The 10,906-nt window shown below is 37.1% G+C and overlaps 1 protein-coding gene across 3 annotated transcripts in view; it reads left to right on the top strand.

The window, feature by feature from the left end:
* The first annotated feature begins 360 nt into the window (after nt 1-360).
* Nucleotides 361-10,906, top strand: part of mboat1 (membrane bound O-acyltransferase domain containing 1) — an 86,757-nt gene continuing 76,211 nt past the window's right edge. For all 3 annotated transcript variants that reach the window (XM_073925274.1, XM_073925272.1, XM_073925273.1), the window contains exons 1-2: nt 361-538; nt 986-1,133. The gene's annotated coding sequence lies outside the window, so the exon portion shown is untranslated. The remainder of the gene's footprint in view (nt 539-985; nt 1,134-10,906) is intronic.

Here is a 10,906-nt window from a genome sequence, read left to right as displayed (position 1 = left end):
CTCGCCCAATTTTAGACAATATAGGCTCATTCTGAAAACATATCCCTCTATACATTTTTGGAGATTGCAAATCATGTAGCCTAAAGTATGTATGGCTGAATTTCATCTACACACTACAGAGTGGTACAACTGTTACATCCTGAGACGTATCTTTTGGTGTGCACAATGTGCTTTGTGTTTTTCCTCTCTCTCTCTCTCTCTCTCTCTCTCTCTCTCTCTCTCTCTCTCTCTCTGTCTGTTTCTCTCTCTCTCTCCCTGCAGGTAACTGTGTCCACCTGGTAGCAATCATTGGACGTGTCTTGTGATTGGCTGTTGGGAAAGGAGAGAGAGTATTTAACCTGAGCTGCACTTCAAACCAGTGTTGGTGGTGGCAAGATCGCACAGTGGCTGAGCGCTTCTACACATACAGACCTGTTGTTTGTTAGAGCTTTAAAGATGTAATTTAACTAATCTAGCTCCTGTGTGGTGAAGCTATTGGAGTCAGACTTCTATTTTCAATGATCTTCTTGTTAACATCTAATAATTCACCCAAAGAGAAGTGAGTCTGGTTGATTTGTTTGTTTGTTTTGAGGGTTAAGTAGGAAGGTGGGTGCCATTTTTGTTTTGAAATCAGTTTTCTCCTGTTTTTGTTTAGTAAAGGAAGTTAGTTTATGTTTTTGTGTGTGTGTGTGTTTCTTTTATTTCAGATTAGCAAGAGATTATATTAGGAGTTGGCTTGTTTTTTGTTTGTTGTTTTAGTATTGCTTCCTTCTGAATTAATACCCTGTTTATTTTGTTATGTTTTGATTATATGTAAATAAGCTTTTCTCTTTTTCTTGATTTGATCTTGTGTTTAAGTTTCTAGCCATTTTGTTTGAGGAAATAAGATCTCCCTCTTTCTACCCATTGCACATCATCCACCACCAATCATTTATTTTTTTGTTGAGGTCACATCTCTAGGCCCAAAAAGATCGCAACACAACAACGTTCCTTTTTGCCTTACCAGCTGACCACTTACCTCCATATGGACCGCTATCACGCTGTTACCAGAATGTCGAGTAGATCGCCATGTATGTCGGTGGACTTGAGATGTAGAGAAGAGTTGACCACACCGATGAGGTTTGAATCTGGCAAAGAACAGTTGCAGAAAGCAGGTAAGATAAAAGTCAAAAATATAAACAAGTAAATAACCATGTGGGAATGTGATATAATCTGAAAACATGGTTTAAAAAAGCCAGGGGCTTTTTTTTTTTTTTTTTTTTTTTAAGAAACACTGTCAGTTGGGTTTAGGGAAGTAGGTGGACGTTGTTCAATCGGTGCTTATGAAAACACTATTGGTTGGGTTTAGGAAAGAAGGAGGCGGGGTCAGTCGGTCATTCAGTCATAAAGTCGATAGTGGCCTCCGATGGATTTATGTGAGTAGAGCGGGCGTGAATGGCACTTGCAAGATAAATTTGAGATCTCAAAGAGTATACACAGCGGCCTCTGGTGGATTTGTGGGGGGAAAAAAAACTGCAAAAAACATAGCTCCTGGGATGGATATTTTGGGATTTCCAGAAATGTGTATATAGGGCTATGTTTCCAGAATAATTTTTTTTTTTTTTTTTTATTTATTTTTATTTAAGTCCTGGTGCTCTTTTTCTAATGAGCTAATGATTTGAATCATGTGTAGGTCGGAGTTCTCAGGACCACAATTGGGAACCACTGCTAATGAATGTGTTCCGCTCCTCTGTTTAGATTTAAGGAGTTTTATGAAACCCTCCAAGATAGAACATCATCGCCCTTGAGTTTTTGACCTTAAAAAGAGACGCTGTATTACAGTAAAAGCCACACATTTCATCTATTGCACATTTTGGTTTGCAAAAAAAGACTGGTCGTTTGCTTTTGCAATCCGATTAGCTTTGAAATTATAATGAATACATGTTTAACTACATTTTTAATACATATGTCTAGGGTATCATTTATGTTGTGATCTGACCCTGAAGAGGTTATAGACACCCATGGTGGTCTGTAACACCAATAAAACCTGACACTTACAGTCTCATAGGAGGGAAAGTGTGGGCTGAGTAATGGGGAAACTGGGAATAAATGATTCCCCTGCTATGTAAATGGAAATTAAAGGACAAGTAATGCTCCGGGCTGTCTCCCCTAAACTCTTCCATTTGTTGTGCCAGACAAATCAATTGTGTGCAATGGCATAGGTGATTTTTATGTGCTTCTTTTGTTTGTTCAGATGAACCGCAAACATGTCTGCCTCTTTAGTCAGCTGTGATAGGTGAGCAAATACACTAAAGATGTGTAAAGTAACCTATCAAGAGTAAGCACTATTAAGTCGTCTTTGAGCTATTAAAATAATTTCTAAAATAATGATTGATGATGAGTATTTACAATGATGATTAACAGTATATACATAAACAATAAACATTCAAAATGTGCAGTGCTGTGGTTTCTCTTTCTGTATTGAAAGACATACAGTAAGTACTATCTGGAATTTCCTTCTAAATTTAGCACTTTTCTTAGTTCACATTTTACAGTTTCACATTAAAGGCCATGAAAATGACCTAGTCTTTCCCATAAAAGTGAAAATACTGAATCTATTTGAACATTTCAGACGATACTTAGAGGTTTTTGCAACTCATAATGTCAAAAATTGACTTGTATGGTCAACTAAGATTTGAATTTTTTTAAAACAATTACATGTACAGCCACTGGCCACTTTATTAGGTACACTTTACTAGATAGACACACCTTACTAGGGAGTCTAATCGTATTTGCCTTCAGAACTGCCTTAATTCCTTCATGGTGTAGATTTAACAAGGTACTGGAAATAGTCCTCAGATTTTGGTCTATATTGACATGATAGCATGCTGCAGATTTGTCACCTGCTCATCCATGATGCGAATCTCCCGTCCCACCACATCCCAAAAGTTCTCTATTGGATTAAGATCGGGTGACTGTGGGGGCCATTTGAGTACAGTGAACTCATTGTCATGTTGAAGAAACCAGTTTGAGATGATTCACACTTTGACATGCCACGACAAGTTATCCTGCTGGAAGTAGCCATCAGAAGATGGGTACACTGTGGTTATAAAAGAATCCACATGATAATTTTTTTTAAGTGAACCAGCAAGTTTTTAATTTAGTATAATTGGCCGACATTTATTCAAACTGGCAGAGAAATATAAAGGTTTGCTCATAGGCTGGTTATTTAACCAGTACGTTTAAGATTACTATGTTTTTATTTGGGGGATTTTAAGTCTTAGCCAATTTAGCTCTGAGTGAAAGAAAATTACACTATTCCCACTGTCAAAAAATCTTCTCCTGCTCCAGTAAAATCATTGTACAGTGGTTTAGTGTTTAAAATCGGGCTTAATATATTATGGGCTTAAATAGATCATGAATATGAGCAAAACAAATAAGCATTCATGCAATCTCCACTAGCTGACAAAAGTCTTGTTGCCTATCCAAGTTCTAGGAACAACAAATAACTAGACTTCTAGTTGATCATTTGGTGTCAGAAGTGGCTTAAATAAAAGGCAAATGCCTCTAGATTGCGCTTAATTTACCAAAATAAAATATAATCACGCCTTGATTTTTAATCATTTAATTAAGACCGTAAGGTCTGACGTTGCTTAGACAAAAGTCTTGTCACTTAACAGAAATAATGTCCAGTATACAATAGAAAGTCCAGCTGCAGTGGATAAAAAATTAATATAGTATATGACTCCCGTGAGCTTGGCCGACTGCTTCCATACATCTCTGCAATGACTTAAATCACTTATTAATAAAGTCATCTGGAACGGCAAAGAAAGCGTTCTTGCAGGACTCCCAGAGTTCATCAAGATTCTTTGGATTCATTTTCAATGCCTTCTCCATCTTACTCCAGACATGCTCAATAATGTTTATGTCTGGTGACTGAGCTGGCCAATTCTTGACCTTCTTTGCGTTCAGGAACTTTGATGTGGAGGCTGAAGTATGAGAAAGAGCACTATCCTGTTAAATAATTAGTACTTTCTTGTGGTTTGTAATGTAATAGACAACACAAATGTCTTGATTCCTCAGGCTGATGATGTTGCCATCCACTCTGCAGATCTCTCGCATGCCCTTATAATGAATGTAACCCCAAACCATGATTTCTCCTTGACCAAACTTGACTGATTTCTGTGAGAATCTTGGGTCCTTGCGGGTTCCAATAGGTCTTCTGCAGTGTTTGTGATGATTGGGATGCAGCTCAACAGAGAATTCATCTGAAAATTCTACCTTCTGCCACTTTTCCATATGATCAACTAGAAGTCGAGTTATTATTTGTTGCTCTTACAACTGGGATCGATGACAAGACTTATGATAGTTAGTGTATATCTTTCCTCAAATTCTATCTATCTACAAATGATCTAATTCACAAATTTAATTCAGTGTCATTTGTTTAAGATATTAAACAATATTGATTGGTTCATATTTGCATTATCATTTATTTTGACCTTTTTATGTAGTGTCTTGATCAGTTACATACAATTTAGCACAAAACTAATTTCCTAAACAGTGAAATCATCTATTTCAAAATAAATAAATAAAAATCAACTTGAAATTGCTTTACGTAGGTGTTCTGCAGAGGAGAAACAACATTGCATGTAGCATGCCATAACCTTAAACAGAAAATGGAAGCAGAAACTGGCACAGCGAATGCCTCAGCTAATGACCAAGCAAGGAAAATAACAACAATAACATTAAGCTCCTCCAAACAGCAGGCCAAAAGTCACAAATGTGTCTCTTCCAAAGCACATGCAATCCTTCAGCCATGAGTTCAAGTGCTGATGCCTAGCCTTCGACAACACTCACCACACCACACTAACACCTGCTTGGCTTTAAAGAGCCCCAGAAATGAGATAAAAGCCAAGGAAATCCAAAAGATTGTGATTTATTGCTACTTGTGTACATAAGAGTAAAAGGTGAACAAAGCAGACGGCCAGAAATCCATTTCAAATTGAATTTTCTTTGTTTGAAACGGCCCACTCAAAAACACACACAAAAACTATCATAGAGCCCATAAATGACATTGCTGCAATAATCTACAACGACATGTCGCTGTCGCTGATAAGCCACCTCGAAGAGAGGGGAGGGAGCGATCGATACTAACTATTCATTTCTGAAATTATCTTCACATTGATCCAGGGGCAAGTGCCAGCAAGGCAGGGGCACACTGACTTTAATACAATAATTACATAAAGGGTTACACGCTCTTCCTCAACACCAATAAAGGCTGTCAGCAAGAGCAGGACATGGAGCAATCCCATAATCCATCAGCACATTGCCCCCTGACCCACAGGCTTGCAGGATTTTTATGAAGCCTCGATAAAAGTTGCTTACGGAAGGATGCAATGACTGCTAGGTTTTGAAATGAAAATATGAACAAGAACCAATTTTGTTTGAGACATCTGTGATCTGTGAAAGAGTTTCTTTTACTTAAGGGGTTTAATGAACATGCTGCAGATGTTTTGACAAATAAGAGAGAATAAAAAAATGAGTGAGAGAGTAAAAAAATGTTTGAATATTCTCAAATGTGCTTAAAAAGAACGACATTTATACCAGTATAAATTGTATTATTTTCCCTTTAAAAAAATAAGTAAAAATTTAGCAAATTAGGCATTTGGCCTTGTGGAAAATGAAACTTTTTATCTATTTATCTATCACCGAAATTGCAGCAAATTTGCATCAAAGTCATTGTTTCAAATGTAGACACAGATGTGAGCCAAATTAATGGGGAAAATGGATTACTTTTGTAAGAATGATTGGAAGTAATCTGGAAACTATACAAACCAAGGAAACGTTATGTGCCACCTGTTTATTGTGACCAGCAAGGAGAGGTTTATCAACAAAGCATATCAGCATAATGAGCCATCTGTCTGTTTCAGAACCAATTCTTCAACCAAAAAGATTAGAATAAATAAGCTTTGGTGGATTTCAAATTTCAAAGGCACTCGCTAGACAAACGCATTTGTTTTTGCATTCAGCCACATACAAATGAATAAGTACCTGCATAAAAGTTGATTTAAGTTGACAAGAAACTGAAGCTGCAATCATCATCTTCATTGTCAACTGGTAAACCAACCAAACTGCTCGTGGTGTGTATCAACATGACTAAAATATTTCCTGATAAAACTAATCTTATCTATATATATATATATATATATATATATATATATATATATATATATATATATATATATATATATATATATTATTTCAAGTTTCAGTATAAAACAAATAATGTAGCATCACCAGGCTCTCCAGAGTTTCATGCAATTTCGGATGTTTAATTTTTAACTTTTGACTTCTGTTTTAATGGAATTTGATACCGCATGGCGAACGGAAAGAAAAACCTCCACATTTCGTGACTCGGTGGTCCTTTAAGGTAATCAAATCGCTACTATGGTAGACTCTTAATAAGAGTATAATCTTATCTTATCATATTAAAATCGGAGAATTGGTGTTTTATGTAAATGTACTTTGACAGCTTGTGACTTCACCTGACAATTTCTAAGACAGCGCATTCCAATGTTTTATTAAGTTTGACAAGTTTCCTCCTTGAACGCAACGAAAGCGTATACTTGGCGTTGTTGTGTCAGAATCCTTGTGAAATACAACCAACGCTTAGTTTCAGCAAATTTGATGAACACGATCATGCGTGTTGAATCTGAAGGGAGTCGCTCCGGCTGCCCTGTCCGGCGGGCGTTATGTGTGTGTGTGTGTGTTTTTGTCTGTGTGTGTGTCTATCTGTCAGGCACGTGCACAGAGCACAGACCCTTACAGGGGCAGGTGCTGCAACGCAATTGCAAAGTGAAGAGCAAGTACCTCCTGAGACGGGCACCCAAGCCAATGAGGGCAGAGAGGCAGTAGCTCTAGCCACCGGGTCACCCCCCTGTGCAGGGCATTGGTCTGTGTGTCTGTGCGCGCGCAAAATTGTTTCTAATTTATAATTGATGTTCTCAACTCACAGCAATACAACTTTACAATGAGTGCAATTGTTTGTATTCAATACTTCATTATTATTATTATTATTATTTTCCAACTTCCATATCTGCAACGCCTGTATTTTGGCATTTTATTGCAGTTCACTTAGAATCCAACTTGGAAATAATTTTTTTCTTTATTAGTATTGATTGTTTTAAAATTCAAATGGCATTAACATGCCTGTGTTTTAATTTGCCGGTCAAGCCAGGATCTTGATAGTTTATTGGGTATGTTGTTTACATGAAGAAATCTGTGTTACAAGTTAAATAAAAATTCTAATAAACAATTATATTTTGCATTTTTAAATAGTTTTTGTCTTGCGTTTACATTAATTTTACATTTGAATAGCCAAAATTACAAGTTTGTCTTTTAAATGTGATTTAATAGCGATTAATTTACCAAAAAAGTGTGATTGATTAGTTCATTTTTTTTTTATCGATTGACGGTCCTAATATATATATATATATATATATATATATATATATATATATATATATATATATATATATATATATATATATATATATAGAGGTGGAGAGGTGGTTGTTGTTGGATGGCGAAGCCGTGTTGGGAACGAAGGACAAAAGTGTAGTAGAGCGGGGGGTTGTTGCGGAAAAAAGGGAAGAGGGTTGAGGAGTCGCAAAAGAAAGTGAAAGTGAACAGCGGACGGTGGAGGAGAGTGAGATTCAAGAGATTCTCCTGAGATCCAAGCCACTGAAATCATTGCGGATGATTTTAATTATATTGAAGGAAATGTGCTGAAGAAATTCGGAAAATATATTTCAGCAAAATAATATACAATATTTGTACTGTAATAAATAACCTCACCCCAAACCCTACCCCTCACAGTGAAGTCACTTGTTCCACAATGTATCTGACATTACATCTCTGAGTGATGCAATCTCAGCTTGCATCATAAAAGCTGCATTAAGATACTATTGGGTCAGCCAGGCTATCTACCTCAACCAAGTTCCCCTCTACACAGCTTTGATGAGATCCTAGCAAAGCTCAGTGACATACAAGAGATGGGGAGAGATGAGATCTGCAATATCTACAGGTCCCACTGAGCTACTTTACAAATTTTGACCTAAATGTTTGAACAGCCAATACACAATTTAAGGGCTATTGAAAGTTTGTTACATTTTTTTGCTGTGGAAGCTGAAAGAGGCAAACAGACTGGCGTTTTAGTGAAGCTTAAGCAACTGAAGGCTGGTTTATACTTCTGCGATAACTGATCATGTCACCCATGGTGCCTGCCTTGCGTGTAGTCGTGCATTTATAGTTCTGCGTGCTGTTTGTGTTGCTCTGCAATAACACTTCCGATATGCTAGCTGGCAGTAAGTATTTATGTTACTCTGTGTTGAGTTTCTTTGCGAATATTTTTTTTTCTGAACAGTACAAGTAATTCAAACGTGCTAATTCAGAGGGAGAATTGATGGGCGTGCAACAACTTTAAACATAAGGTAAACATAAAACAAAAGTTTCCATCTAAAGCTCCTTCATGGGACTCGACACTTCTAAACAATCGCTCCATCTGGCTCAGGGCTCTCAGCACCAGCCACGCTAATCACCGGTACCAACCTGACCAATCACAGAGCTTGCGCTACGCTTCATTGCAACCTGTAGATGGAAAGATAAATCTGCAGCAACTGCGTGATGCTGTCATGTCAATATGGACCAAACTTTTTAAGGAATATTTCCAGTGCCTAGTTGAATCTGTGCCACTAAGGATTAAGGCAGTTCTGAAGGCAAAAGGGGGTTCAACCTGATACTAGTAAGGTGTACTATGTAAAGTGGCTGATGAGCATATAATTCTTATATGCTTATATTATAAATTAACATATTTTAGGTATCTTCGCCTCCTGTCTATATACTGTTATGTCCCAATAAAGGATAGAATAAAACAGTCTAAAAAAAGAACATGACCAAAATAACATGAATAAACTCCATTATTTAAAGGAGGAGGCAGGAAACTATGAATGTTTTTTTATTAAACTATTTATATATTTCTTTGCCCAATTACTTGGCTGTTAGTTGAGTTTGTGAGAGTGTTTTGTAGTGTTTACATGTTTATCAATGCATATAATTTAGTAAAAGAGCATGTTTATTTTTAGAAAATCTTTCATGTACAAGGTTTTCCATTTTATACATTAAAAAATGCTTTAATTAATATTTTATCAATTAGGGTTTCTTTAAAGTCTAAAAATCTCATCTTGTTCTCTTAAATCCAGTCTCCTAACTCATCTCGTCCTGTGGAATATGGGTCTCAGCACACCTCCAGTATTCACACATTCATCACATCTCTATAAATGTAATGTTAAATGGGATCATTAAAAAAAGCAATCTAAACTAATGTTATGAAAAAAAAAAAAAAAAATATATATATATATATATATATATATATATATATATATATATATATATATATATTTACAATAATGTGTGTCTGTCTTATCCTTATGTCTAAGTTAACTCCGATCCAATCAGATCCATGCTGCATGTAGACCATATGGCGGTCCTGCATCTAGGAAGGACCTTTCACAGTCATCTAAACCTTGACAACACAAGCCCTCAAGACAGAGTATCAATAAAGACGCCGGAGCCCTCAGCACAGATCCCTCTGACAAGCTTGAATATGTCATGTGAGGACCAGCTGGGACTAAACACAATCATGAACACCGTTTGTTCATGATTGATTCATTTTGCAACATGGACAATGTTACTGAATCAACACTGTATTGATTGGAATTGAAAAATGACATGGCTGTGTTCAGTAGAGCTGCTTACCGATGACATGAGCATTTCATAATGAATGACCTTTGCACAGTTATTGAATACCTCTTTGTATCATAATGGTTATGTTATGGAGCCAGTGTCAAGTGAACTGGAGCCTGTCATGAGCTGGCCGTGGAATTTCCCATACTTAACCTCACTTCAACCGGTATAAAAACAAATATTGTGCATGTTCTTCAGGCAATATGGTTATACTTATTTCAATTTTTTTTTTATTTAATAAAATTTTGTTATTATTCATTTATTTATTTACTATCTCCAACAGATCACAAAGACCACCAGTATTCTTATCCATTATTTTTTAGATCAATTCAAAAAACCTGCAAATATCCAGACGCGGATGAAGCATCAAGCTAGAGTAAATTTACGTTATGTCAATGCATCCTGCGGCGCGATTTGCGCAAATGAGGCGGCACAAACAACGCGATTCACGTGTGCGAAGCAGCACGAGTTAAGTGTTTTATGCGCTCACTTTGAAAATCTGAACTTCAGCGGACGTTCAGCCCGCGTTGTAGGAGCGTGATTATGACATAGTGCCTGTTGTCGGTGTCCCGAGGGCAAGTCTTCTTGCTGACACCAGACAACAGTTCATCAAACTGTGCTCGGCTCAGGCTGAAGCACCACTGAAAGCCTCCATCATCCAGGCATAGTTTCTGGAGGTGACTCAAAGAGCTATGTGCACCTCTGAAAGGATCTAGTGAATTCAGACACGGCGCCAAACAAATCTACACTGTTTATCAGCCTTCCTAAAGCACATAAACACAGCTACTATCTCAATAAAATCCAAGTCAGCTATTTAAAAATGAAGCTAGAGTCACCGGGCAGACGGAAGCCCCGCCCATGATGCGAATCCATGCATATTGTGAAGTGAATTTGTTTAGGCGTTTCTTAATTCACACCAGAGGTGGATGAAGCATCAAGTGAGAGTTATTCGCACAAATGAAGCGAGTTTAAAGTGCTTAACGCGCATATCGTGCGCTTCACACAAAACCCTCAAGCTAAAAAATCTTAAATTCAGTGGACATTAGTGCAACGTTAACCAATCAGGAGCTTGCTCTTGTAAGAGAGTGATTATGAGGTAGCAGAGGTGGGTAGTAATGAGTCACATTTACTTCGTTACATTTAC

Source organism: Danio rerio, chromosome 16 (assembly GCF_049306965.1).
Source record: "Danio rerio strain Tuebingen ecotype United States chromosome 16, GRCz12tu, whole genome shotgun sequence".
Taxonomy (NCBI): Eukaryota; Metazoa; Chordata; class Actinopteri; order Cypriniformes; family Danionidae; genus Danio; species Danio rerio.
The sequence above is the reverse complement of the archived record's forward strand: the minus strand, read 5'-3'. Positions and strand labels throughout refer to the sequence as shown.